We start from the raw sequence: 23,371 nt of genomic DNA, 5'->3' as shown, positions 1-23,371 counted from the left end.
TTTCATCGACCGATCTATTTAATGCCGGGATCTGACCTGCTATTAATGTGGGTATTTCCGTCTCTAGAGTAGGATCTACGGCTCAGATAAAAGCTATGAAAAAGGTAGCTGGAAAGTTGAAATTAGAGTTAGCTCAATTTGCAGAGTTGGAAGCTTTTGCACAATTTGCTTCCGATCTTGATAAAGCTACTCAAGATCAATTGGCGAGGGGTCAACGATTACGTGAGTTGCTCAAACAATCTCAGTTGGCTTCTTTGACTGTAGAAGAACAAATAGCTACTATTTATACCGGAACAAACGGATACCTGGATATATTCGAAATAGCACAGGTGAGAAAATTTCTCCTTGGGTTACGTTTTTATTTGATAAAAAATAAACCTCAGTTCGGAGAAATTATACGTTCTACTGGTACATTTACAGAAGAAGTGAAAGCCCTTCTGGAAGAGGCTCTTAAGGAACATACTAAACTTTTTTTACTTCAAGAAAAAAAATGAATATTTGAGAATTTGTTCCATTCCAATCCAATACATTGCACAACAATTTATAACAATTGAAGAGTATTACGTCCAATAGGATTTGAACCTATACCGAAGGTTTAGAAGACCTCTGTCCTATCCATTAGACGATGGACGCTCTTTTTTTTCTCTTCCCTTTTTTTTATTTGAATTCCCTTTGGCATACATTGTCCAGATCTACCTTTTTATTCACACTGAGGTTATAGGATAGGAAAAGAATGGAATCTATTTCACATTAATTGATTTCGAGTGAATCGTGAAATTATGTTATATACTTAATCACTTTATATCTACCTATTCTATATCTATCTAGAAAGATATAGAATAGGTAGATATCTGTTAGCGGGTAGCGGGAATCGAACCCGCATCGTTAGCTTGGAAGGCTAGGGGTTATAGTCGACATTTATTATTCGATGTCTCTAATTCAGAACCGAACATGAGAATTTAATGTCATTCGGCTCCTTCATGGGAGATAGAGAGCGGTATGAGGGAAGAAGCAGAGTATTTATATCAAATCTTTTTGAAAGGAATTTTCAATTCCTTTCTTTCTACTCTTTTTTTTTCTAATAAAAAACCCTAATTTATTATCGTACCCATGGCATCTACGTCAGTTTATTCTCTTTTTTTAGTGAAGGGCCCAAAATCGTAGAATACTTACTCACTTTCTAAATGATCCTGATAGAAAGATAAATTTGAAAAGTTTAAAATAATCACAAATGTTTCTAGTTACTTCGTTCCCTATTTCTGCTGATTTTGATCCCTAGGAGGACAAATTCCACCGAGCTCGAACGAAATGCCGATAACCCAAGTAAACCAAAGCCATAGTTCTATAGCTATTCGGCTTCAACCTAGGGTCCTTCCGTCCATAAGTTGAAGGTTTAGTCACGATGAAAAAATATCTTCCCCATAGATCTGTAATTTATCTAACCTTTCAAACATTCTGTGTTGCTATCTTGGAACCAAAAATGTGTTTATCTTTCATCATTTCAGACCCAGATTACGAGAAGGTATGCTATTCCTGGGTATTCATAGGGAAGGTTTTGAACCTATCTGGAAATAGAGCTTTAGATGGATCAAAGATCCATGTAAAATATCCTTCAACTATTCGAGTTGATAATGTAACAAATCACACTTTTACCACTAAACTATACCCGCCATGATCTTATTGTGACATATGGATCGATCTTTTGTCCAACCAATAGGAAGATGAGGAGTTATCAATCAACCTCTATTGAAAGTTTTTATCAATAATCTATGGTGCTATCATGGCACCTCATATATTCCCTTACTATGGTTTGAATCCCTAGATTTTTTAGCGTGTGTTACCTTGTTTGTTTTAACTTTTTATAAGACTTTAGCTATGGATTGTGAATATTATTTAATTTTAATAATAAAAACTTACTTGGATTGAATCTAATGGAAACAATGCCAAAATTTTACTGATAAATACCTCCTTGTTAACAAGAATCCTAATCCTTTTCTTGATTTTGCAAATGTCGGTCCTCCTTATATGGCTACATTGCCACTTCCTACATTCATGATAGGTTCACCTGTATGGATGTTCTCAACTTCTTTAATTCCAAATACTCCAATTGTACTATCCCAATCGAGTTTTTCACCTCAACTGAGTTCCCCATCTCAACATCACCAACTTAATGTTGACCTTTTACCTTCTTCATATAACCTGTCCTCCTCCCTTTCTTCTTCTTTTCTTGGTAAAATCATTGATGCTAGTAACCAAGTGACAAAGAAGAAGAAGAAGAAGCAAGATAAGAAAGTAGTCCACCAACCAACCATGGTCGTAAGTATTAGTAATGTTGAGGGAACTTCTATAATTCCTCATAAGCTAAAATACCCTTGCAAGCTTTGTAAGGGTGACCACTTCTTTATCAATTGTCCTGGTATTCCTAAGGTTTTGGAATTATGGTCAAATAATTCTCATCAACTTACTCTTGATCCATCAACCCGTGATTCTCAAATTTCAGGGAAAAAGCTTAAAGGTAGGTTTCCTTGTAGGTTATCCAAAGGGACTCATCATAGTCACCTTTTCCCTCACATGGATGAAGCCTTAAAATTGTTGGAAAAACTTACTGTTTCACACCAACAACTTCCAACTAATTACCATAAAATTTCTCCCCTCATACTATGAGTTGACAAAGTGATTGATCTAAATCCAAGTACAATCAATCTCACTCTTTCATTGGAGAGTGAAACCTGTGGCACTCATGTTGATGGACCATTTTTTGATCAAGTGGTCAAATTGATTCCATCTTTAGTTGATCCAACTCTCCCTTCAACGAGTGAACTTCATACCGCTCAGGCTCTTCATGTTGTCTCAGATTCTTCTACACATGGGGGGATTTCATCTATTGCTTTTGAACCCCATCTAAGTAATGAGGTTATTTCTTTTCATTGGAGTAGACTGACAAAACCTCGTCTTCCTTCTTCCATCCCTTTCCAAATCATTTTCAAGACTTATGGTAAGAATGTGCATCGCAAAAATGTAGATGAGGGTGCTTCTGTCAATATTTTATCCTTGAATTCTTGGAAACCTTTTGGTTCCCCTAAACTTGTGTCTATTATACAGAATATGTTAGCTTTTAACAAAACCGTTAGTCAACCTTTAAGGATAATTCCTAAGTTACCTATTACCTTGGACAGTTAAACTATCTCTATTGATTTTATTGTAGTCCAAGGTCCCTTAGATTTCAATTTTCTCCTTGGGTGAGACTATGTCTATGCCATGAAAGTTGTCGTATTGACACTCTTTTGCATGATGTCCTTCCCTCACAATGGAAACATTGTGACGATTGATAAACTTTCATACATTGATATTGCTTCGACTACCAGTCATTCAACACCCCTAAATGTTCCTTATATGGAAGTGGTACCTACCCCATCATAGGTTAATTATGTGGCAACTTGTCCCATGTTTTCAGTTACTAATGCAAGCAAGCCTCTCACTATATGCTCAACTTATTTTGACTTAGATCCAGTAAATGACATGGTAAAAACTTCAATGGGGACATTTGAATATGATTTTATTCTCCTTATTGATTCCCTTGACATGTGTTCCTTCTAGGGAACTGTTCCTCCATCTGATGAAGATCGTTTTGAAGCCATGATCAATGGGTGTCTTTGACGTGTGTTTCTTCCATATGGAAGCTATGAACAAGTTATATGAGGATGGTTCTTTTACTGTGTCAACCTCGTTAAAAAATGAAACAAATTTCCTTGAGGATAGTTCTTTTACTGCGTCAACCTCGTTAAAAAATGAAACAAATATCTATGAGGATAGTTCTTTTACTATGCCAACCTCATTAAAAAATGAAACAGATCCTTATGAGGATGGTTCTTTTACTATGTCAACCTCGTTAAAAAATGAAACAAGTGCAATAGGATGGTTATTTTCCTATGTTAACCTCGTTAAAAAATTAAATAGGTCTCATGAGCATAGTTATTTTCCTGTGCTAGGCTCGCTAAAAATTGAAACAAATCTTCCCCTATTTGAGTTGATTATTTAACTAGATCTCATAAATGTTAAGTCGAGTCTTTCATTTGATCTCATAAAAAATTCTTAATTTCATCCACCTATTAGTAACTTATAGTAAACTTAGATGAATGAAATGAATTTTGGGGGCCATGTGCCCCTGCAGTCATTATGATGGGGGCATGAAAAGCACTTTCAAGCACATTTTTCTCTGACTCTGTAAATTGGTCAAATGTCTTTGTATTTCAATCTCATAAAACCGTTGATGGCGGGTTGTGTTCAACTGGGTAGTATGGGTAGTAGTATAAGTAGTAGTTAGGATAGTTGAAAAGGAGGTGTAAGTGCAATTTAGTGAGGTATAGCCGAGAGGTAGGAAAAAATTAGTGCGATCATATTCATTGTTGCTTTGAACCTGATGGTGATCTGACCATGATAGATTTTCGGTTGGAAACCCAAGGACATTGCATGTAACGGGAAAAACCAATTATGTAAACTACCGCATCGTTTTAGACGATGTTTTGAAGATTCCTCCCTGATCTTGAATCATGATTCGAGATCAATTTCAAGCTTGTGTAAAAATGAAACCACCCTCAAGCACAAATTTTCTTTGTTTCAAGCTTGTTTTAAAATGAAACCTACCTCGAGTCTATTTCAGTTATTATTTTCAAGACTTGTTAAACTCATGAAAATTCCAAGCTTCTTTTGCTATCTTTTCATGCTCGTAAAACATACATGAAAATGCTGATATATTTCCATCTTTTCCTACTCGTTAATTAAAATTGAAATTCAGTGATTTCAGTATATTTTTATCACTTTTTGAACTTGTTAAAACTTACAAAAAAGAGAAAACCTAGAGTCCTATTTTAAGCCCTTTTCAAACTCTCAAAACATGAAAATATTGTTGAATACTTGATTGTTTGAACTTGTAAAAGTAAATGAAAAACCTTCCCCACTCAGTATAAGTTTACCCCTTTTATAGACTAAACTAGACTATTTACGAAAAAGGTATACGTTGACTTATTATGGTCAATAGATTTCTCTCCTACATTATTTTATCATTTTTCAGTCTTGAGGGAATAAATTTACGAAAAATCATAGTGTGGAGTTTACTTATGTTTTTCTCCTGACTCCCTAAAACTAAAAAACACCAGGCTTTACTTTCTCCAGGCTTGTTAAAATTTTACGGTAAAAGAGTTCAATGAGTTTTCTTTTTTTGTCTGTTTCAACCTCTTTAAATATAAAAACGACATCGATTTACTCTTTTACTAGACTCCTTAAAAATTAAATAGTACATGACTCATTAAGCATGATGAGACTGAACCACTCCTCCTTAGGGTCATTTAAAAATACTTTGGAGGACTCATCTGAAGGATGAGCTTACAGGACACGCATATGCTATCCTTCTCAAGCTTGTAAAAAATAAAGAGGTACTTGCCAGTAATGGTGGGGGGAAATTGAGAAGAAAGGTTTTTTTCTTGCATTTTAGGCAGTATGTTGCTCTTTAACATATGACACTCTATCACATATCTATTTGGGTTGGCAAATCCATTTGTCTCACATTTAATCGAACCTTATTGAAATTATTTAGTTGGTTTTGGGTATTATCATTGAATCAAATGTTGTCAAGTCATTTTGTCGTGTCACCAATATGTTCAAGAGATGTCCAAACCACAGTTCAAATTATCTTGCAATTTGTAGCCTTCAATTACATTAGCCATCCCTGAGTTAGTCGTTGTAAACTATTCTTCAAAACTTCACATTTACTTTTGTGTCATGGGCCCTCCATATGACAGGTCTCTTACTGTGACGGGTTGCTTCCTATCGACTTCAGCTCATTATCTGGGAAGTTAATCTAAAACCTCTAGTACTTTGAGGCCTACATGCCTTAATGGCAAGTTTCTTTCCTTCGATGACAGGTTCTCATCATTAACCTTCGATCGAATGATTTTATGAGTTTTCAACATCAAATCATCTATCTACACTTCATAGATTTTACTAGTAGTACCTTGAGAGCCATTGTCATTATTAGTGGTTTCTCTCACACTTGTTAATGGTTCACATCATTGACTGGTAATCAAGTGGTTTCTACCATGTTCGACTTCGAGACATCTACTCGCATGGTTAGATTCGTACTATAGATCGAGAGATGGAGATCAAGACACTAGATCTAGTTTCATCTATATAGGTTGCGAGGAGTTTTGTATTCATGATTATACAAAGAGTTTTATGTTTGATTGTTGCATCCATCCTATATCTACTTTGACATGATGTATTTTTGTATTCTTCTTTGAGACTTTTATGTTCTGAGTATGGGAATTCCTACCTGAGTGATGATTATTATATTTCATTGTAATCCTTGATTGATTCTTGCAGGTTTCCAACCATGATCTCTAATCCAATCTTTGATATGATAAAGAACTTCAGTTCTCAAACTTTTCTGACTTCACACTTTAGGGGGAAATTTTTTACACTTCATTTTATCACCATGACAAATGATCATTAAATTGGAACTCTTTCCATCCATCCAAGTGTCATGAAGCACTCCCTTGCGAGTCAACAACTTATATAGCTTGAATAAAGTGGAATTTTTGGATCTCATGATGCAAAAACCTGTTTTTGAGCATCTGTGCTATTTTTCTGAGAATTATCTGCACATGTGCAGTTTCTTCCACTATAAACTACAAATATCTACGCACTCTCTTCCACTAAAAATTGCACACATGACTCAATAAAAGGTAAAAATAAAAATTGAGATCTAGAAGCATTGTTGGGTGAATCATTCCCAGTAGAAAGACTCAAACTCATATTTATTCGATCCTAGCCTAATTTTTGTTGGAAATAATCCCCATTCTTCAAGGATCCCTCATCCCTCTTTTATTGGATCTCATCCTTGGACTAAGTTTCTCAAACTACTTCCTTTTATCCCATTAATCAAGCCATAGGTGGGGGAGTTGAGAGAGGTTGCTAAGAGTAAGTTTATGCTGGAGTAATTAGTTTGGAGAGATTATCATTCTTGGAGAAGATTGAGATCATTGGGAGGAGATTGACAACATCAAGGTACAAGTTTTGTAGCTCTTTTATGTTTATGAAATTAATACAAACAAGCATTTCTTTTCACTGCATTGTTTAATGGATTAATTGATGAATTTCATGGATGGTTTATGTTATTTCTATTTTTACATTGGAATGATGTTTGTTACTAGTCTCCTTGATCACTAGTTTGAATTATTGAATCATTTACGCTACATATGCCTTTGATCCTTTGTTGTTTCCATGTGTGCAATTCTAGATTCAAACATGGAGGAGCTCCACTAAAGCACAAAGGGGGATATTCCTCAAGCATGTCGTAATAAGGTATGAATTTTATTTTCTCATATTGTTATCTTATTATTCAAGAAAATATAAATTCAGGGAAGGAATTAGCTTGATTGTTTGTTTGCGTCTAGTTTCCTTTAGGATCTAGGAAGATTTCTTGTGTCCCCACTAGCAATTTGTCCTCATAACGGAGAGTGCCAATTCTAGTTAAATAATAGGAATAGTTTTATTATGGGATAAAAAGTTGCACCTACCTGGTCTATTTTCTCCATGGCTTCTATTTTAGAAATTAGTAGTAGGAAGTAGATCTTTTTAGCATGGATATTTCCACAGTCAATAAATTGTTGTTGGTGAGAACTTTTGGAGAAATATGTGTTGTGGTCATTGTTTTGTCCAACATTTATTTTGACCTAAAATCAATTATTTTTAATTCCTTTATTAGTATAAATTAACCAATCCTAAAATAAATTCTCTTAAATTCCTTTTTTACTATTTACCAATCATATTTAACTGATTATGATATTTTCAAAAGCTTCATTAATTTTTCTTTTCTTTTCTTTTTAATATATTAAAGTATTTTTAATTAATAATTAAAACTTTAAATATTGTTGTGTTCTCCTTTGAATAGGCCTTTTCAGTTAATTCAATTTTATTTAATTATTTATTAATCTAATTCCTTTCTCCAATTTTCTTTTATTTTAATCCAATATTTTCCTATCTATTATTATTTTCCTTCTCTAATGACTATCATTCTTCCTCCTATAATTGTTATATTCCATCACCATTTTCTATTTATAGAGGCCCAACACTCTTTACATGATTAGTAAGATTTAATCCCTCGAAGATGGATGAAGGGTTCACCCGAAGCATTGGGAAAACAATGATCATAACATACAGTTCCCCAGAAGTCCTCATCAACAACATGAACTAGAGCAATTGCAAGGAAGGTTGTTGGTTGCATTATTTAGGGTTTGGTTATATTTCTTCATGTTATATTATTTCCTCTAATAAAAATTGTGGTATCTGATATGATTTTCTCAACCAAAATCATGATCATTCTAGAACACTAAGGACTATTGGGACAATGCAAAGCAGAGATAAGCAACAAATAATTGACTAGGAGATTTTAATTTTATAAGAAGAGCTGCTATAACTCCAACTTCGATATAATCAGTTGGATGATATTATGACTACAATAATGGAGATTATGAGGGATAAAAAGACTCATATTTGAAATTTTGAAGAATAAATTAGATGTCTATAATGCCAAATTGCGGAGCTTCAACAAGGAAAATAATAGGATAGTCAACTTTCCTCTTTCTTTAGTAACTATGTTTTTCATGCCCAAGTTTTATGTTTGGATTTAAATAATGAAATTACCTCAATTGAGTTGGGAACTTAGCTCAAGGAGGAGGACCCCATTCATTCGTACTGTGTTTCATGGTGTGTTAATCTTGTTGGATACTAGTCTTTTTTTGGAGGGTTTATAGTATAACATTTTAAAAATAGTTGAATTTTTCATAAGAATTTTGATGGATATAAAGATGTATGAACTTATATATCGCTTTAGCCTGATATTTTCATTTTTTGTAATTCTGATGTAATTTTTCACTCCCAAGCACAAACTTTTATTACAAAATGTTTACGATTTTATTAAAAAAAGGAATAAGAATGATGTTTCTAGTTCGTTTACTACCTAGAAAATTGAAGCAACTTCGTGCTTGTATCCTTGGAAAACATTGTAAAGTTCCCTTCCATGATTCCACTTCTAGAGCATGTAGAAACTTGGCCTAATACATTTTGATTTATGTGGTCCCATGCCTATTGATGATTACACTAGGATGTGTTGGGTGTAGTTGTTACAAGATAAATCACAAGATTTTCAAACTTATAAAAACTTTCATGTACAAATTCAAAATGAAGTGTGATCACATATTATCTCTCTTTGTATTAATGATGGAAGAGAATATACATCTAATGAATTTCAAAACCATCTTCACCAATATGGGATTCAAGATCAAAAGATGTTCCATAAAATCCTCAACATATTGGTGTAGCTGAAAGAATGAATAGATTATCTAAATATGGTTCGTCCCATCATGTTTTTCAAATTTAATGTAGATTTTTTGTTTTTGGATTGTGAATTTCTATGTGCAGTATATGTGAAAAAAAAGTTTTGTAATGCCCCATTTAAATCTTATCATGCAAATTTTATTAATGTTTACATTACCTGAAAATATTGAGAAATATTGGTGAATACCTTCATTTTTGAAACCATAAATTTATTTACCAATATAAAATTCATTATTTCTATTTTATTCAAATTCCCAACTTGCCTTCTCAAACTGAATCTTAGGTAGGATATGGTCTCCTTCCATTATTTCAAATTATATATATATATATATATATATATATATATATATATATATATATATATATATATATATATATATATATATATATATATATATATATATATATTCATCTCACATTCCCAAATGTACTCTCACATTTACTTAGGAGAAGACATGGTCCTCTCCATTTAATTACATCTCACATTCCCAAATGTACTCTCACATTTACTAGGGAGAAGACATGGTCCTCTCCATTTAATTACATCTCACATTCCCAAATGTACTCTCACATTTACTTGGAAGAAGACATGGTCCTCTCCATCTAATTATCAATATATATATTCATCTCACATTCCCAAATGTACTCTGAGATTTACTTGGGAGAAGACATGGTCCTCTCCCATTAATTTCCCAATTTTATATTCATATCACATTTCCAAATGTACTCCGAGATTTACTCAGGAGAAGAGAAGTCAATTGTAAGGATGGAGGATAATTTAATGACATTAATGATAGGTGGTTGAGGTGGAGAAGGGAGGGAGGTTATAAAAAGAGAAGGAGGAAGGGAGAAAAGGGCATGTGGGGTCTTGCTTTGATTTTGGGGTTCGCTGTGATTTGGGTTGGCTATGATTTTAGGATTGTTGTGATTTTGGAGACCTAAGCAACCCATGGAGGTTTCTTGGGTTAGTTGAGAGGAGGGAATTATTGTTTATCTTGGTCTGGATTATTCATCTTGGACACACACTACATCTGGTTGGACTTGGGTTCGGAGGGCTAGAGAACCTATGGAGGTTTCCTGGGCTAGGAATTATTTCCTAGTTGGCTGGGAGGTAAATCCAATCGGTAGTTGAGAGGAGCGTTTCAGCAGGAGCAACAGCTCAAGGGCATCTACAGCCACTGGTACAGGTATTCCTCCATGCATAGATTACTCATGTAAATTATTGAAATGAAATGTTCACTATTAGTTGTAAGGATTAGAATGTAAATGGTGAATTTTCATTGTTTAAATGTCTTGTAAGATAGCAAATTATTGCCTCTTATTGTATTTAATTTCCAGAGAAAATAGATCTATTAGAAGACCCTAGGATAGGGCCTTAAACTGAATCACTACCACTTCCATCTTGCTTCCACCCCAACATAGTCACAACTACCTAAGAAACTCAACTTTGCTTTAGCACCATTGACCTAGATGTCATATGGGTTTAGTAAGTGCAATAGAATCTTGGGCTTATCAGTCCACACAAACAAAGGATACCCAATTGCATCTTGCTCTCACCCAACCGCAAGCATGGCTACCAAAACGGCTGGGTTATGCACACAGTAGCACCACTGCCTAACATGGTTACCAATTTGGTCCATCTATGCTCTCAACAGCGCACATGGTCAAAAAGGATTCCAATAAGACTCATTTGGGGTCTCAATAACACTGATGGCTAATGCCACTTAAATTACTCATCTGTGCTCAAGCAGCAGTAATGGCCATCTCGACTATGAAAAGATCTTTTCTATGCTCTACACAACATCAAATCCAATGAGGTTAGCAATATAGCTCATTTATTCTTCCAGCAGCATCAGTGGCCAAAACAACTCAACTTAGCTAACAACAATAATAGAAATACATGAACTTACTCACCAATAGCTCCCTAATCAATTAAATTTATGACAAGTTACTTCTTAGCCACAAATTTAAACTTTAGAACGTGTTATCATAGGCTATATTGCTGGTTAAAAACATTGTTTGTTGCTTCAAAGATGTGATTGTGAATCTGGAACCTAGATCTAGAGGCTGAAGTTCCTTTCCTTCGTGATCATTGTATTGAAAATCTATTGTGTTGGCAAGGGCATGAGAAAGAGGGCAAGTAAAAGATCCAACTCGGTGTTATAGATGGTGACATTTTTCAATTGGAAATTTATTTTGTCGCTGCATAGATTTTGTTGAGTTTCCTCTCTGCTAAGAATATTGCCTATGGTGAACTGGGAGGTATATGACTGACCATGAGAGGTTGTTGGGCATTGGAAGGAGGAGGTGCTAAACATAAAGCCTCCTCTTTGAGAGGATCTGGAGGTTCACAGAGAATTGTTAGACTGGATTTTGTTCTTCATTCTGCAGCTGAGGTACTGGTGTCTGTATCTCATCTCTTTTCTATGTGGATAGTTGGTTGATTACTTCTGCAAGAAGTAGTGAACTTATAAAACCAAGTGAATGTTGGGGAGGTCCCTTATCATTATCTGGATTTGGAATGTCGTGGTGCTCTTGAGGATTTATTTGAAATTTGTACCATTGGTATTTTGTTACCATTTGTTGAACACGGTCACGATTTGGATCAAAACTGGATCCTTTTCTCTATGGTTGTCTTGCAAATGAAAGATTTGATGGATATTAATGGATCAATGAAGCTTTTAAGAACTACTTAGGGTTTGAGATGTGATCATTTGAAAATGTTGGAGAAATTTAGACGAGATATAATCAGCAAAGGGTGATAAATCTCTATGTTGTTTTAAGGATTAAGTTCAGAATTGAGCTATGATGGTTGAATAGTTGAATCTGTAATGTCTTGACTTTCTAAAGACAATGTCATGCAGTTGATGAATTGCAAATTCAAGTGTGGAATGACACTCCCAATAATGGGTGCATGTGGAGGCCATCAGCTTAACTGACAATGCCAGCCTAGGTATTGCACTCTACAAACGGTTTCAAGATAAGAAGGTTCAGTTAATTTTCATCAGCCTAGGCCTTACAAATCCTTTTTTCATACCTTCCACTACTCAAGATAGAAGATTCACTCCTTGGAGCACTGGGAATTTGATAATTTTGCAAATTTGGCATCAATATTGAGGAGATGATACCTTTATTGTGGACCAAAGGTAGAGCAAGATGAGAAAAGCTGAATAGATTTTCTAGCTGAGCTAAAGAAACCCAAAACTTGATCTTGGAACATGAAGATTATTAACTTCTCAATCAATTTTAGTTAATTGTGCAATGGAAGAAAAGTTACCTTGAGTAGAAAAGGTAGCTTCTGAATTCAGCTGCATCTTAGAAATTTAAATGAATATAGCTTCTCCTTGTATAGAATAATAATTTTACACACACTCAGTTACACATTAGAATTCACCATCGACTCTATTCATTCCCTAATTATAGGCATGATGCGTATATGCATACGCATTTTACATGATACAAACACATATAAAGAAGATGTAAATTTTTAGTTAATTGTATTTAGTAATATGTATTACCTACTCATCATAGGTTCCAGTTTTAGTCATTGTTTCCATTCTTGCATAGTCAAGGAATTTCCCTTGAACCATGGATCATTTGGAATAACCTACCTATTTTGTTTAATGACCTTCACTGTCTTGACTGAAGCCAATTGAAGACCCCGTTAACATTTTTAGGCTTTTGGGATGATTCTTAAAAGCTTACGTTGTCAGTTTGGAGAACATGCATTTTCTTCTTGCTGAACTTTGTTTAGGTCTATGGCAATGCCATGCAATGTTTTTAACTAGCCTATATGGAAAGCTTTTCTTTTTATCGTGGTTGGCAACAAAATGTGAAGTCAGGTAAGAGTTCCATTAGGAAATCTCAAGCCTTATCCAGAGGATACAACATGATGAAAATACAATGAAGAACATACTTGTTTACAAGAGAGAGTCTTTGTGTAGGTTTCATACCTACCCTAGTGGTGTGATTCCTATATGATGGATTGTACAATCCTGCCTTACGTTCCACATGTCAAGTGCAAGATGTGACCACATTCTTCATAGGATTATTTTTTGAAATTGTTTCGAGAAGCATGCCCCAAGGTCAGTGTTGCAATGCATAACATAGACTTCCTTTAGCTTAGGTGATAGGTTGCTGAGATATCTATCAAAATTTTCCCAAACTTTCACTTGATCTGACCCCTTTTCCTCAAAATGCACAACAAGAACCATTAGCATCCATATAGCTTTACAATGGAGCCAGTAATTTATACCCTAAATGTGTCGCAATCTAAAGAATATAGTCAGTTCTATTTTACATACGAGGGTGGCTTTTAATTCTGCTAATAGAAGATTATCATTATTCTTCTTTAATATATAGTAGATTTTCCATTCGGACAGCAGGATTATCTTTCGAATAGTATATTGTCATTCTTCATGGAGGAAGGCATAATAACAAATCTTGAGTTTGAGAAGTAAATGGCTATGAAGCATGGGAATTCAGATTAGGATGTGTTGAAATATCCTATATGTCACGTTAATGATTATTCTATGGGTGGTGGAATTTTCTAGTGACACCATAGATTGAATACCATGGAATTGTGTAAGCCTTACTATGATAGTTGTTTTAATCATATTAAATTAAATGAGAAGATCAAATCATAGAGAATTTGGTATTTTAGAATGGAAGCTTATTTAGTCAATAAAAGACGAGTGAAAATATTAGAATACACTCTTACCCTTATTCTAGTGTTGAATAAAAACGTCGTGAAAAATAATGTGTCTCTAGTTTTGGATAAAAGGACCCTCAACTTTCTTCACAACTTTTGTGGTCACTAGCCACTTGTGAAAGGAGTGGGCATCTTTAGAAATGCAGTGCCATTTAGAAAGGAAATACTAATAGCAGCAGGGCAAAGGAAATTATTCCATTTGTTTATTTATTTCTCATTTGTCTGGTCATATTGTGAGCTGCAATATATATCATGAAATTGCTTTAGTACTAGTAAACAATGATTAAATATATAAAACCTTTTACATTTAGAGGACATTTCTCTCAAATTACAAAAAAAAAAAATTATGAAAATCATGAGGGAAACAGTTTCTGAAGTTTTGAGCCTTTTATTTTCAAGTTAACTAATTGGTTTGGAAGATGAAAAGTCAGCAAATTGGAAGAGTGAGACTTTTATATTCACTAAGGTATTTATATGCATGAAACCTATACTATGACCTTCTAGTGGAATTGATAGTGAACTAATCAGTTGCTTGCCAATATTTTGGCTTTGGTACCACCTTATAGCATATCCGGGTTTAAATGCTATTTTCCATGGTGGACAGTTGAATCTGTTTCAACTCTAATTGTTATCGAGGGGTTTCACAAGGTTGTCACATGAGCATATGTGATGGCCATTTTGACTTAGATAGCTATCCATGCTAAGACTCTATTTTGCAGCCCCATGTTATTATTTATGAACATTATGTAATATTGATGCAATTGGTTGGACACGTGAAACTACTTATATAAATCAATTGATAGATTTGATGGAAATGGTTGATGTATGGCCTAAATGTATGACTCACTTAGTGGTGAATTATCTAGTGCGTGACTTATCAAAATTATTTTGTTTCATATATGGCTCAAGTGGATATGATTGGTTTAAATGAATGACTTAGTGAATTTATGATTTATTTCCATTATGAACTGCAAGATTGACACATGGATACTAGACTTAATAACATGAGGATTATATATCTTGTTGTTATATAAATGCATGAATGAGAGCTAACCCACAGAGTGAAAGCACTATATGATAGCCGAGATCTACTCTTCCATTGAGGGAAAGTCGAGACATCTCATGAGGAAGGTATAATATACATTGTTCTATTACATTTGGTATCTACTTGATATGCACTCATATGACATGAGTAAAATTCAAATGATAGGTGGCGAGACTACTTGAGTGGATTATTCGATGACAAGTCCAACCAGCACTGTAGTGTGGTCTGTGTTAGGGCGTTGACCGTAGTTGTGAAGGATGGGTGGAGGCATTTGCCACCATGTATCCTCCGAAACCTAGAAGCGTGGGAGGGTAGTGGTGGACACGCTCCCCTAGACGTGTGATGACGATTTCCAGTTGCCTACTGGGGAAGTTAGGTCAATATAGTCGATGCTTCCACCATGTCGGTTTTATTAGTGGTTAATATGGCTGTTGCCACTGATAAAGCAGCAGAGGACGGATAGGGTGGGAACGGAAGTAGGTCAGGATGGATAAGAGGATATAAATCAGTTGGAGACTCTTGATGGGAAGTAATGTCATTCTCTGACTTATCAAATTTTACTGTTATAACTCTCTGGTTTGCTATGCTTTCGAGCTCCTTGTATCTTTTCATTCTAACTTGAAGACGAAGTTTTCTGAAGGAGGGGTGTATGTAATGCCCTACTTAAATCTTATCATGAAAATTTTGTTAATGTTTACATTACCTGAAAATATTGAGAAATATTAGTGAATACCTTCATTTTGGAAACTATAAATTTATTTACTAATATAAAATTCATTATTTCTATTTTATTCAAATTCCCAACTTGCCTTCTCAAATTGAATCTTAGGTAGGATATGGTCTCCTTCCATTATTTCAAATTATATATATATATATATATATATATATATATATATATATATATATATTCATCTCACATTCCCAAATGTACTCTCAGATTTACTTGGGAGAGGACATGGACCTCTCCCATTAATTTCCCAATATCACATTTCCAAATGTACTCCCAGATTTACTTCGAAGAAGAGAATTCAACTGTAAGGATGGAGGATAAGTTAATGACATTAATGAGAGGTGGTTGAGGTGGAGAAGGGAGGGACGGTATAAAAAGGGAAGGACGAAGGGAGAAAAGGGCATGTGGGGCCTTTCTTTGATTTCGGGGTTGGTTGTGATTTGGGTTGGCTATGATTTTAGGATTGCTGTGATTTTGGAGACCTAAGGAACCAATGGAGGTTTCTTGGGTTAGTTGAGAGGAGGGAATTATTGTTTACGTTGGTCTAGATTATTCATCTTCGACACACACTACATCTAGTTGGACTTGGTCTCGAAGGGCTAGGGAACCTGTGGATGTTTCCTGGGCTAGGAATTATTTCCTAGTTGGTTGGGAGTTAAATCCAGTTGGTAGTCGAGAGGAGCATTTCAGCAGGAGCAGCAGCTCAAGGGCATCTCCAGCCACCGATACAAGTATTCCTTCATGCATAGATTACTCATGTAAATTATTGAAATGAATGTAAATGGTAAATTTTCATTGTTTAAATGTCTTGTAAGAAAGTAAATTATTCCCTCTTATTGTATTTAATTTCCAGAGAAAATAGATCTGTTAGAAGACCCTAGGATAGGGCCTTACAAGTTTTATGTCTCTCTCTTTAAAATAAAAATCCATATAAAATGGGGTATGGTCACATTCCTTTGGTGAGGCATCTCAAGGTCTTTGGTTTCTCCTAATGTTCTTTTAATCCTAAAAATAAAAGAGATAAGCTCGATGCAAGCAGTTAGAAGTGAATCTTCATGGGGTACTCAAATACCTCCAAGAAATATTGTCTTTACAAGAAGATGAACAAGATATTTATTCTCTCCAAAGAAGTAATTTTTCTTGGATCTTCCAAGTATCATAAAACTCTTTAGAAAAAGTTTGATCATCTAGATATAATGACTCATGTAAATATGTATCATGATTCTAATGATGAAATTCCATATATCTAAGAGGAAGTCCCTATCATGGAAAAATCATTAGAATCTCCTTTTGAAGCACCATCTCCCCCTTACGAAGTTCTAAACATTGCATCAGTTCAATAAGGCACATTTGATGATGTGATAGAGAGGATGAAACTTGATGTAGCAACCATATGAATCAATCTAAACGATTTTCAAAATACCCACCAAGATAGCTCATCAAGAGACTTTAAAGTTTCCACCCTAATGGGTTTAGAAATATAATAACATAGGTCCCAACAACTACAATATGTAGGTGACATAGATAAATTAGATTCAAGTATTCAAAATGATACAGATTATTCAAGTTATAGTGAATTGAACTTATAAATTAACATTCATTTGAAGAAGTTACTTCTCATGATGAATGGAAATAATCCATGTGTGAATATGATGCTCTCATCAAGAATGAGATGTTGAAGCTAGTGGACCCTCCAATAAAAACCAAACTAATTGGCTACAAGTGTGTATACAAGTACAAGTAAAAATTAGACAAATCTCATGAAAAGCACAAAGCAAGCCTTTTAGAAAAAAAAAGAAAAAATCATATAAAGAAGGAATTGATTATGAGGATGATTTTTCCCCAACACAAAATGAGCCACCATCTGTACTCTAGTTTCCTTAGCAACACAAAATGGATGGAAATTTCATCAAATGTATGTGAATTCTAGTTTCCTTTGAAATAGAATGTCTTCACATCTTAGTTAGGAGGTTTTTTTTTCAAGGGATAGTAACATAAAGCATGTAAAATCATCAAATACTTATATTCCTAAAAGAAGCACCATGAGCTTGGTATGGAAAGTTAACTGAGCATCTTCTAAAATTGAATTTCAATCACTTTAACATTGATTATGCATCTCTACTTGTCAAGAAATATGGAAAAACTATTTTATAACTTGTAGTATATGTAGATGATATGTTGATAATAAGGAACAATGATAGATATATTTCATTTGTAAATAAAGAGTTAAAGCAAGGATTTGAGATGATAAATTTTGGATATATTCACTACTACTTGGGTACTGAAGTTTTTCAAAATAAAAATTACATATCCATCTCCCAAAAGAATTACATTTCTGAATTGTTGAAAACATTTGGCATGGTTGAATGTAACCTTCTTTCCATTCCAATGGAATATAATTTGAAGTTCACATAAAAACAAAGAAATGAATTTGAGGATGCAACCAATTAAAAACAACTTGTGGAAAGTTTGATCTACCTTACGACCACCATACTAGTTGTTTCAATTTTTGTTGGGATTTTACCTAAAGTTATGAAAACAAATTGTGAAGGACATTAGTCTAATACCAAAGGAGTTCAAAAAATACTTGAAGGGAACTCAAGACTTTGGATTCAATTATTCCAAAGTGGATGTCAAAATTGGATATTCTGATTTAGACATTGATGGGATAAATAAAATGGAGTGTTAACTTCATGATATCTCATGAATCTTGATTAGTATCTATCTATTAGAGATAATGCAAACCATAAGTAATAATAGATTCCACAATAGAAGTATAATATGTTGCAACTACATAAGTAACAAAAGAGAATGTGTGGCACATGAAAATACTTAAATATTTGCAAGAGGAACAAGTCAATTCTACTCTTCTGTTTGAGAATACTTCTCTGTTAAATCTTCCCAATAGTTTCAAATTTCCATGATAAAATAAAGCATATTAACATTAGGTACCATCTGATTCAATATCATGTAGAGGCCAAGACCATCAATTTGAGACCTTTTTCCACAAATGAGAAAATTCTCGATATCTTCACTAAATCTCTTGGAAGAGAAAATTTTGAAAACTTTAGAATGATGCTTGGGTTCACAAACGCCCCTTTAGCTTAAGTGGGGAATGCTATTTAAATAATCCTTTAGGGTTAATAATGCATTATTATTGTAAATAATTTGTAGAAATATGAAATGAAGAGTCTTGAGGAAGACAAATAGTCTCTCATGGAATGTGAAGAAAATAATCGCTTCCTATTTTATATATGAAAATCAATAAAGTGTGGATTTATTCCTTTGTGCAAAAATAAGTTATAAGAAAATAAAATATTTGCTAATTGTAAAAGTAAAATCAATTTCTTTTATCTTATTTCTTCTTTAGTTAAATTTTGAAGTATGTTTTATTTTTAGTGCAAATATATTTTCTATCTCCCTTGGTGCCATGAAATACTAACTAGGTAATATTGTTGAAATCATATGGTACCAATGAGGTAGAGATGGAAACATTCCTTTGCTCATAAGACCTTGCAAAACTTTAATCTATCAAGTTTAGAAGTAGCAATCAAATGTAACTCCTACACAGTTTTATATAGGCTCATCTATCACACAAGAAAAGAATTAGGAATTAACTTTTCACATGTCCAAGTTGGCTGCGAGAATAAACACCTTTTGAATACATGTCCAAGTTGGTTGCGAGAATAAACACCTTTTGAATATGGTAATTAGAATAATTCCAAAATTTTAAAATTATAAACCAAGTAACACGAGACTTACTTCATGGATTCAAGAGAATATTGTTGATATAAAAAATAAAAATAAAATAAAATAATTGGCAAGTAAATAATATCTCAAATATGGACAACAAGGAGGGTATCAAATACATGAAGGATGGCCATGCAAAAGAGATATCAAACCTAACTATCTTAAATTATCCTCATAAAGAAGAGGATGGGGAGAATAGGACGAGCGAATTGTAGTTACATATAGATAAGTTATTACCACATTTGGAGAACAAGAGGGTTAAGTCCTAAACACTTCATGATTCATCACATCAACATTCACAAAATCATGGTTTCAACTCAAGGCCAAGGAACTACTTCATTCCCAAGATTGAAAATAATTTTGGACAAGAGAGAAGTCATTGGTCATTCTTATATTGATTATAGATTCAGGGAATATTTCAAATTCCAACCTGATGTGTATCTCATACTTTAGAATATTCTTAAAATATACAATCAATTTAAGTTTAGCGCTAGTGACATAGTGATCCTAAACTTAGTTGGATTGAAAATTTCATGAATAATCTGATGGACTTGAATGAATTCAATTTTTTAACCTCAATTATGTTTATCAACTTCCAAAATAGTTTAAAAATATACAATAAAATAAGAATGATGGTTAATCAAATATAAAGGCTTCCAGTTACATTGTTACTTAAAATACATTGTAGCTTAATATGTTGTAAGAAGTTCAAGATATTGAATTCTAATTTTGCAAGTTCCAGAAGTTTCTCTCTTGGAATCTTGCAAAGTAGGAAAAAAGAACATAAAAGTGAGAGTATCAACATTTCAATTTTCATAATGTCACAAATGCACAAATAATGTTAGTCAATAATAAAAACTATGTACTAATGGGTCTACTCGTATATACTTTGACAATTATTTGTGTCTTATTCATGTATCTCTATATAGCTCCTTCTAATCTTGGTATAGTTGACTTCCAACTAAATCCCAGAACTATATGTGACAAAAAACAAAAATTTAAAGCCATTAAATATCAAATACTGAAAAAAAAATACCAAAAGTCTCACTTCTTAGGAAAGACTTGACGATGGAATCTATTGTTTGCCTCTTTTAAATATCTCGTACTAAAGGTTTAAACCTCTTCCATAAATTTTCCCCGGGAAATTAAGCAAGGAAGCCTGAAATAGATTCAATACACTCTTGATCTCTTCCACTGTTCAAATAAAAGAGCAAACAAATTGTCAATTTTGGTATTTTAAGCGTTCCAACGCATCTCATGAAAAAAACAATAGGTCGCATTCTTTAGCTATAGCCGAGCATGCCGAGAAAACGAAACACTAGGTCTGCATTAAAGATTCCCAAGTCATTACTAAGATTGATCACTTCCATCATTCAAAGTTAAGGGAGGTCATCGAAATTGAGAAGAAAGAAAATAATCTCAACAGGAACAATGGTTGGAAATTAAATAGTAGTCGGTTTCCTGCCCTTTCTTTATGAATAGCTTGGGTTCCCTTCTTTTATTTTACTTTAGTCCTTTTGATCATTCTTCATAGCTACATTCATGATTTTAAATATTATACTTTAATATAACATGTACATATAAATAGATAACCTTTTCCTATAATATAAAAATATGTTTTTGAATAAACAATTTTTCATATATATAGATATAACTCTATGAATATTAACCTTAATATATAATATACATAGAAATAGATAACATTTACTTATAATAAATAATATACAAATTTATACAATTTTTTTTTTGGAGAAATCATATATCAAATTTTATGTGATGTGTTTTGAACTATTTATTATGGTTCATTATTAAAACATAGATGATGAACCACAATAAGTGATTTGAAAAACTTCACATAAAATTTGATATGTAATTTCTCTACAAATTATGAATCACAAAATTATACTTTTTGAAATATATATATCTATAGGCCAATAGGCCTTTCTATGCATCAACAATCGTCGACACTTTTACCCTACTCCGTTCGATCAGGTGAAACACTTTCAACCGTTGATTTGAAGTGTGACTGTGTTTTCCAAATATCGGTTGAGTTGCCTTTTTGGAATGGTAAGATATTTTTACTGCTTTTTCCCATTCTTTTATGTCACTCTTGGCCTCAGAATTAATCATTTCTTTGATTTGCCAGTGGTTGTTGCTGTTCTTCTTCCCTAGTTTTTGGCAAACACTGATTAGTATTAAATCATATACCCCATACACCAATTAAAACTACCTGCGACCAACTCTTTAGTTGTATCTCCACAGACTTAATCCCCAAACCCCAAAGCCCTGATCTGGTGCATTTTGAAGTAATAGCTCTTTCTGATGCGACAATGCGAGCTTTTCAGATGATGGCATGAGACCCGAACTTTACTGACAGTTGGAGACCAAAATTAGCTGAACCGTTGATAGGCAGGTGACTCATTACTTTAAAAACACTATTTTATGGGAGATTTTGGCGATGGGCATTTAAAAAAATGCGAGGAATCCTCCACTTCCTGTTGGGCTGTTTGCGTCATGCCATTCCTTGCATTCCCACCAATAAAGCGACGTATCGTCATAAGCGGACCTTGATATTCTCACAATGGCCTGAGAGCCAAGTTGCACCTACCATTCATTTCCCTTTGACTTTGTTTGCACCATTGTCATTGCCCTTCCAACATGAATCGAATCACTCTTATTATTATTGCTATTATTTTATTATTATTGTTTCTTACCAGACAAGCAATACCGTGCATTGTGCATAATTTTGTTGGCATCTATTCACAGATCTCAGGCCGATTTTCCTTCGCTCATGTAGAGATATGGGTGTTTCTCCTTTCATAAAAATTCTGGTTCTGAGAGAGAGTTTCATGCATGAATGCAGTTAGTTTTCAAGCACAAACAGGATACATATTTAAAAATCAAATCTCAGAACGTGATATGCTCTGCATTTATGAGATGATTGTATAACTAATTTTGTAATTTTCTATGGAGATATCTGTCTTTTTCGCTTCTGTTTTTGAGTTGGTGACGTTATGAAGGACTTGCCATCCCATTTCTAATTCAGGGAGTAGTTAAAGCAGTGGGTCTTTTTTAATGTTGGAATCTGTGACATGATTTATGATTTATGGTGATAGCCTAATGTTTTATCATTTTAAATTATGTTTATGATTTATGGTGATAGTGTAATGTTTTATTATTTTAAATTATGTTTTTGAATGTATAAATAATTCAACTATTTTTAAAATTTAGAGAGTATATAGATTGTACAGTTCGTAACTTCAAATTACAATTTTCTTATTTTAAATTGTGTTTTTGAATGCATAAAGGATTCAACTGTTTTTAAAATTGGACTTTTTTGATGTTGGAATTTGTGAAATGATTTATTGTGAGATCGTAATATTCTATTATTTTAAATTGTCTTTTTGAATACATAAACGATTCAATTGCTTACAAAATTTAGACTGCCTATAGATAGCACAACTTGTAATTTTAAATTACAGTTTTCTTATTTTAAATTGTGTTTTTGAATGCATAAAAGATTCAATTGCTTTCAAAATTTAGACAATACATAGATTACCCAACTCAACTTTAAATTACAATTTTCCTAATTTCTAAGGGAAGTGTCTACGGAGGCGGAGGAATTCCCCGGACGGCCAAAAGTGGCGGGAATCAGGGCAAAAAAAATCAAAATATCTTGCACCAGCAGTGTTTGAATCATGTTTTTTATGGTGGAAATGGATTCAGCACCATCAAAAACCTC

The sequence above is a fragment of the Pinus tabuliformis genome, chromosome 8 (genome assembly GCF_031772625.1).
Source record: "Pinus tabuliformis cultivar Carrire ecotype Pingquan chromosome 8, CPIR1, whole genome shotgun sequence".
NCBI lineage: Eukaryota > Viridiplantae > Streptophyta > Pinopsida > Pinales > Pinaceae > Pinus > Pinus tabuliformis.
Note: the sequence above shows the minus strand (reverse complement) of the source record.